A 7,710-nucleotide genomic window follows, 5' to 3' on the forward strand; every position below is an offset into this window, starting at 1 on the left:
AATAAAACCCAGAGATTTGGGTTCTTTTAAAAGATTGATGGACACTGCTGCCCTCATACTCTAAACTCGTGGAGTGGCTGGATATCACTCTTGAAATTCCAAATTCTGGCAGTTTTCTGCCAGGGCTGGGAGTCAATGATGCTGTGAATTACAGAAGAGTTGTGTGGAGGGAAGGAGGTGGCACTGTGGAGAAATGAGACCTGTTGAGGGACAGCTCCTCATAAAGAAACTCCAGAATTAACAACCCTTTTTGATGAAAACAATGAACAACAAAAGTTAAAATGGTTTACATAGAGGTTTACAAGAGGAAAAAAAAACAAACAATTTTGCACAGAACGACTTGAGACTTGTCTGTGCTCTGCTTTGAGGGTGAGTGGGAAATGATGCTCAAAACCAAACATTGCTCTAAACACAGCAGTTGATTCATGTGGCAGAAAAGCACATCCTGGGGTCTGATTTGGAGGTGCTGGGGTGTGCAGGATGAGGGTGGGAGCCAGGTGCCTGGTGCCATGGGCAGGTGACACAGCTCAGCACAGGAGGGGCAGGGATGGAGCAGAAGAGCAAAAGAAAGAAGGGACCTTTGGCTGGAAAAAACTGAAACTTGGTTACTTTCTCTTGCTGGTGGGAAACATTTTGGAAGCAAGGGCTGATTTCTGTCTGTCTCTCCCACCCCCAGGAGGATTGGTGATTGCCCTTGGCCCTCAGTGAAGCCCTCATCCCTACAGAATGTCCATGCAGAGGCTTGTGTGGATCTGTAAGGTCCCAAAGCCATCCCATGGTGCCCCCTCAGCTGTCAGGCCAGGCACAGGCTGACAATTCACAAAGAAATACAATGGGCCAGGCAAAGCCAGGCTGCTCCCAGGGGTTAGGAGGGACAAGTGGGTGACACAAAGGGCTGGTAGGGCACCCTCGTGTCCCCAGAGCTGGGCTCAGTTCCAGTCCTGCTCACACGCCTGGCCAGCACAGGGCAGGACCAGCTGGGACTCATTGCTGGCACCATTTAGGAGGGAAAAGTGAAAGTAAATCCAACATGAACCTTCACTACAAGCCTGTGTGGGCTGTCAGGACCCAAAAGAGGAAACCCAGACCCGTGGAGCAATCTCTTGCCAACCCAGAGGTGCTGTGCTCTCCCTCGAGCTATGATATCTGCATTTAGCATTCACTGCCACCTCACTGATCCTCATGAATTCCTCCCGTGTGCATGTGCCTCCCTCATCCATTTCTATCAGCACCTCACTGTAATTTATTATTAGTTAAGAATTAATAGGCACTTGGAAGTATAATGTTACATTTTTGTCTTCTGGTGCTCTGAAGCATTTCATGCAGCAGATCAAGCATTAAATCTGTCATGTAAACACATTATTTTGTCATGTGATGCATTATGATAGCCCACTACCAGGAAAATGAAAAGCACTTAAAGGTTCGTGTTTGATGTGTACTGTCAACAAAACTCAGGAAGAATTTATAGGGTGTTGTGGTTTAATGAGTACCTGTTTAATAGGGTTTGAGTATCATTCAAAAATGTGGCTTTACAGGAGACATGTGATACATTGAATTTCAATGTGAATTATAAAGCCCAATCTAGATCTCCAGGCTTCTACACAGCAAAGATAATAAGATCCAGGGAGCTGTTTATTAGCAATAAATCATGACCTTCTCTCGTTTTCTCTTGGAATATTCCTTTCTCCTTCATCAGGTTTTATGAAGCTGCAGGGTTCATGTGTGGAGGTGCCATCCAGTATCTTGGATTAGGGCAGAATAACTCAGCTGCAGATGGGGGATGAATGAACTAAAGAGAAAGGAAGAGCTGATAAATAGGAGCCCCAGCAAACACCCAGCCACAGGCAGGCAAGCCTGGCAAAGTTCAAGGAAGAGTTTGATAATGACTTGGGAAAGCTTCAGTGAGTTGTTTCCAGGTGCAATCTTCACTCAGCAGACTCCTGACCTCCTACCTCACCTGGCCAGAGGTATCACAACAGCAGCACAAAAAATTGCAAAAATCTGAACAAACATGGAATTTCTCCCTTTCCTCCCCAGGATGCTGCTGGAAGTGATGCCTTAGGATTTTAGCCTGTATATTTTTCATATATTTGTAATAATGCTTTAATGTCTATCTCTGGACTCCATATGGAGTGTGAGCTGCTGCTGTCCCACTTTGGTCAGACACAACAATTCCTCTCCAGGCCTGGGAATCAGGGACACCTCACTGCCTCAGGCCCCAAGAAATTTAAAACCAAAGTGAGCTGGGAGGGAAGCAAACTTGGGGTAAATTACTTCATTACCTGAAGTTGTAATTGGAAAATAAACTCCCAATATGCAAATGGACCAAACTTATAAAAGTGTGAAAACCTGTCACCCATTGTCCATTTTTGGGTGTAGCTCCTGGGGGGTTTCATCTGCCCTAAATGTACTGGAAGGCCCTTCAATAAATAGAACCACTTTTTATTCCCTTAATTTTTTCTGGCCTCTGTTTTTAGGTAGCCCCAAAAGGCATCGGGAGCACCTCCCACAAACCAAGACAAGATACAGTGTGATATGACCAAGACCAGAGAGCAGCCTGAAGATAAATCCCAATCCCTTTGTTATCCCACAAAGGAACCAGCCAAGCAGTGCTCACAGGGGGAGCCCAAGGTGGATCCACCAAGAGGATCCAAATTTCAGCTCCCCTTGACCTCATGGTACACAGTTCACAGGGTGAGAGCCCTAAAACCATCTCTTCAGACAGCTTTGGTTAGAATTCATCAAGACCTGATGCAATTAAATGCTCCAAGTTATTAATACTAACAAGATTTACTGCTCCCCATTTACAAATGATTTGCATTTTTATGCATTCTTTTAGCATGGATCATCACGACTTTCTTTGGTATTCATGAGGTTGCAATTTGTGTATTTCCATAATTACCTCATCATATTCCCCATTAGATAATGGACCAAGGGCATAAAACACCAAGCAGAATTCAAAAGCAGCATTGACTCTCTGCTCCACTAAGAGACTGAACGTCCCTTGTCCTTGAAGCAGAGCTCAAAGGAAAGCCCTGGGAAAGGGCTCTGCCCCAGCATTGGCTGAGGCTTGCAGGTAGAAATAAAATTTAAAATCATTAAAAAAACAAAAAAATCAGTGTTTGATCATTACAGCCTCTGGGAGCTTCCCTCCTCACCCTGAGTGCTTTGACACATTCTCTGCACAGCCCCCGTGGACTAAAGAGGGTTGTACCACGTGCAAGACAAGCTAAGGAATCATAACCATTTCCATTCCACAGCTTTTAAAGCAGGACACAAGTGAGAGCTGAAGAACCAGAAGCAGCTTGGACAAACAGTCCCCCATGCCAGGACACTGTCATCACACCCCCTAAGGGACATCCAAACCCACCCAAACCACACGAGTAATTCACCAGTGCACTGGAAGGAGGGGGAGGAAGGAAGGGAGATGAATTTCATGTACATGGAAACCTTTTTGTACACTTAGAAATGGAGATGAACAGATTTAAAATTAACTGGCTGAGTTCACTGCTGGGCAAGTGATCTGAAATGGCCAATAAATAATTTATGCCAGCACCATCCATCACTGTGCAGCCCTGGCTGGTGACGCTGCCCACGTCGGGGGCTCGCTTGCTGAAACGAGACAACTTAATTCAGCACAAAGTGAATAACCCAAAATCCCATCAATGATTCATTGCTGGATTAAAAGCTAGAGATTTCTCCATAAATTTCCCTGCCCTGCATTAAATATGCAGATGATTGTGTGATGTTTATTAACTACTGGATGGCTTAGTTAAGGATGACACCAGCTCTGGTGTTTGAGAGCACCTTTGAAGCCATGAATCTTCATTAGATGATCATTTAAGCATGAAAAAGGGTTACCTTCCAGGATTCAGTGTTCACTTACATCAGTAGAACTACAGAATAAGTATATGAGATAAGAGAGTCAGGCCTTACTACACTTTGTTTTAGAAAACATAAATATAGACAGGAATTATTTCCTAGTTTGGATTACCACCATACACCTCTTCTCCTAGGTATTATAAAATACCAAGCCACCAAAAAAAACCCCAAAACACACCCCCCACTAAATTTTCCTTTTTTTTCTAGATACTTAAAAAAGAAGCTGTATTTTGAAATAGAGAATATTCTGCCTCTTTTCTTATAAATTTAAAATAAAAAAAGGGAAGTGGTAGATTTCCCTTCCCCTTGGAGAAGGGTCAGTGCTTGAAAGACTAAAAAATGGCAATGAACTTTTACCAGAAATAATTTCCCAACGCCTTCCTCCCCAACTCTTCCACTGGTATTTGCACACTTCAATTTGCCTCTCTCTTCCCAGTGTCCTCATGCTCCTTCCTGCCTCAGTTTCAAACTACATGGAGCTCTTTAGCTTTAGAGGTTAGAAAAGAAGTCCTGTGAGGAGAGGGAGAGGGATCTGGGGGTGTTTAGGCTGGAGAAAAGGAGACTCAGGAGGGACCTTCTTGCTCTCAGCAGCTCCTGCAAGGAGGCTGTGGCCAGGTGGGGATCAGCCCTGCTCCCAGGAAACCAGCAACAGGACAAGAAATGGTACCAGGCTGCATCAGGGAAGGTGCAGGTTGGACATCAGGAAGAATTTCTTCCCTGAAAGCACTGTTGGGCATTGGAAGGGCTGCCCAGGGCTCCCATCCTTGGAGATATTCAAGGAACTGTCCCCCAGTGCTCTGGTGTGGGTGGCAAGGTGGGGATCAGACATTGCTTGGACTCGATGATCTTGGAGATCTTTTTGAACCTCATTGATTCTGTAACTCTGCATTACAGGGTGAGAAAATGAGGGTGAGAAAATGAGGGTTCTCTGTGGGAAGCCTCACTCCAATCTCAGGGTTCCTCTTAGCTCCTAAACACTCTCCAAGGTGATTCCTTGGAGGGCTCCTTGCCAAGCCCCCTGTCCTGCTGGATGGCAGGAGGGAGTGGAGGCTGAGATGAGTTTTGGGTTTATTTAGGGCTGACATTTCCTTTCTCAGGTCACTGCTTCCACAGTGTGACTGCAGGAGCTGCTGAGTCTTGGGGTTTGTGTTTTAAATTAGCAAGGGAAGCCAAAACCACACTGCTCCCAGCTGGGGTTAGATGGCAGCAGGAAGAGGAAACCAAGAATTGCACGGTCACCCCAGCCCCAGGAGCACCAGAAAACCAGGGGGTTACTGAGACTGGCAGGAAATTGTGTTGCTAGAGGCCACTTGAGCCAGAGCCCAGGGTGCTGAGAGCATTCCCTGGAGCCATGAGCTCAGCCCATGAAACTCCTGGCTGGGAGCTCCACAGTCACTGGAGGAGGCTGCATTGATTCTGCTTGGTGTCAGCAAATCTGCATCACCTTTCCAGCCTCTCCTCATCTCTCCAGATGTTCCTCTGCTCAGTCTTTGCAGCTCAATTTTGCCATCTGCTGTCATGTCTGTGGCAGCACGTCCTATTTCCTCTTTCTACCAGGCTAAAATTTTCCACTTTTTCATGCATTCATCTCACACTGTGTGGTTATCTCTGTTCTTTCCCCAAGTCCCATGATGCTATTTATTCTTATTTCTAATTTCCTATGTACTCAGCCACATTCTTCCCTTCTGCTTGCTCTTTCTTAAGCCCCAATTACATTTCACCTTTGAAACCAAGAGATTTATCTATATTAACCTTAAAAAATGCCTAGAAAAGCACATTAAGGCTGAGAAACAAACCTGGAAACATAATGAAATGTGCTGCTGAGATGGAAAGGGACCATGAGAACAGTCAGCTCCTATAAAGTCTATTAAGAGAGGTCTCTTAATAATCTCAAAATGATATTTAATTCATTCCTCTGGTTTCTCTTTAAAGGGTTTGTATTCCTAACTCAGCACTTGCCTTTCTTTTTTTTTATTTCCTCCTGTTTCTTCATTAGTCAACCCCATATCCCAAAATATTCAAATCTCCCTTTTTAATTGCTTTTCTGTACCTCCTCCCTACTAATCTGGCAGTTCAGTCATTATCTCCTCACGTCAGACCCCCTTTACCCTCTTTAATCAGTCATTTTGATACTGACAATTGTCCACAAAGTACTGGGGACCAGTAAAAATTATTACTTGGACCAAAAGCCAAATCCTCCATTAATTAACCGCCTTGCTCCACAGAGCCAAGCCAGACTCTCCAGATATAACAACACTTAGGCTTGACATGGACTCTAAACAAATTAAAACCTGCTATACTCTGCCCCAGGCTCCCTGTGCAAGCCCATAAATGCTGAGATAACTCCAGCAGCTCCAAGTGTTGGGGAGAGGCCTCAGACGTGGGGAATTTCAGCTCGTGGTGCTTGGCAGTTTAAGAGGCGGTGGGAGGCCAGGATGGAGGGACTGCAGCTTTGGGGAAATGCAGAGTGGTTTTAAAGCAAATGGCTTTGCTCCTCTGCCCTCTCTGTATTGCTTTAATCTGTTACCAGAGGGGTTTTTGGCTACAGTGCTTTATCTTAACTCAAGTGTATTTTTTTTTTGCCTTCAAGGGAAAAGTCTTAAAAATAAAGGCCAACATTTCCAGATGCCAACAACATCCTCTCCCATAGCCTTTTCTTTCTAAAAACTTGCTGCTTTCATCCAGCTTTTCTCCACTAGACCCAGAGACTGCATTCTGGGGCTTCTGTTGCTTTTGGAAAGCAGCATTTCCTCCAGCTACATTTAAAAGGCTCACTTTTACCTTTCCCTGAACATACTGACAGCCCCAGTCCTCACAAATAACTTCAATGAATTTTCATTTAAATACAACCCTCCCCAAATCCTTGCCTCCAATTGCCATTCTAAACCCAAAGCTCTACCTCAATAATTTGGCTGAATAAAAAGATAAATAAGAATGCTCAGTGGTATAAGTTACACTTACTGCTTCCCTGCAGCTTCTCAGGGCTGTATTTCCACATGGCTGATCAGATCAAACTCACTTTGTTGGCTCCCATCTCTTCTCCCCTTGTTCAACTCCCCAAAACCAGGGCTTTTAAGTCCAGCCAGCACCACAGCAAATGTGCTAGAACCTTCCCAAGTGAGAGCCAGCTCTGCTGTAATGAAGTCATTAGTGAGGAGCTAATTAGTAAGAGCAAAAGGATTGGCCCAACTCTGCCAATTGGAAGCTGCAATGGAGATATTGTTGACTTAATTAGCAGGTTTAATTGGGTGGGGGGAAAAAAAGGCAAAAAGAAAAGTTTGTGTTTTTCAAAGGACTACATCAAAAACCGTTTGGGATTTTCTTTTTTGCTCGCTTCCTTTCATTCCTCCCAGGTTTGTGTGGGATCCATGCCTAGAGGTGAGAGATGCCAGGTCCCTGCGCTCTGTGCTGGGGCGGTGACAGCCGCAGTCGCTGGCGTGGGACAGACACAGGCTCAGCTGAGCAAACCCAGCCTGGGAGCCCACAGGCCATGTCCCCTGTCTGGGGACTCTCCTGTGCCTCCCACAGCACCTCCAGAGCAGGGCTCTGAACCCAGGAGACACCGAGAGGGACCCCAAAGAGGAACCTGCCCTGTCTGCCCAGTGCACAGAGAGAGAGGAGAGTTGCTGCTGCTGCTGGAGAGTTCAAGAGTCTCAGCACAGCCAGAGGGGAAATCCAGAGCTGCCAGACCCTGCTGGCTTCTGATCCACTGCTGGTCCCACTGTGGGCTCTTATTCTCATTGCCCAGAGGTGCTGAGGCTGGCGCTGGTGAGCTCCAGGCAGTGGAGAGGGCAAACCCTCCATGGATTGGGATCTTCTCCCAAAATC

The sequence above is a fragment of the Agelaius tricolor genome, unplaced genomic scaffold (assembly GCF_023055355.1).
Source record: "Agelaius tricolor isolate 1412-34295 unplaced genomic scaffold, bAgeTri1.0.p SCAF_18, whole genome shotgun sequence".
Classification (NCBI taxonomy): domain Eukaryota; kingdom Metazoa; phylum Chordata; class Aves; order Passeriformes; family Icteridae; genus Agelaius; species Agelaius tricolor.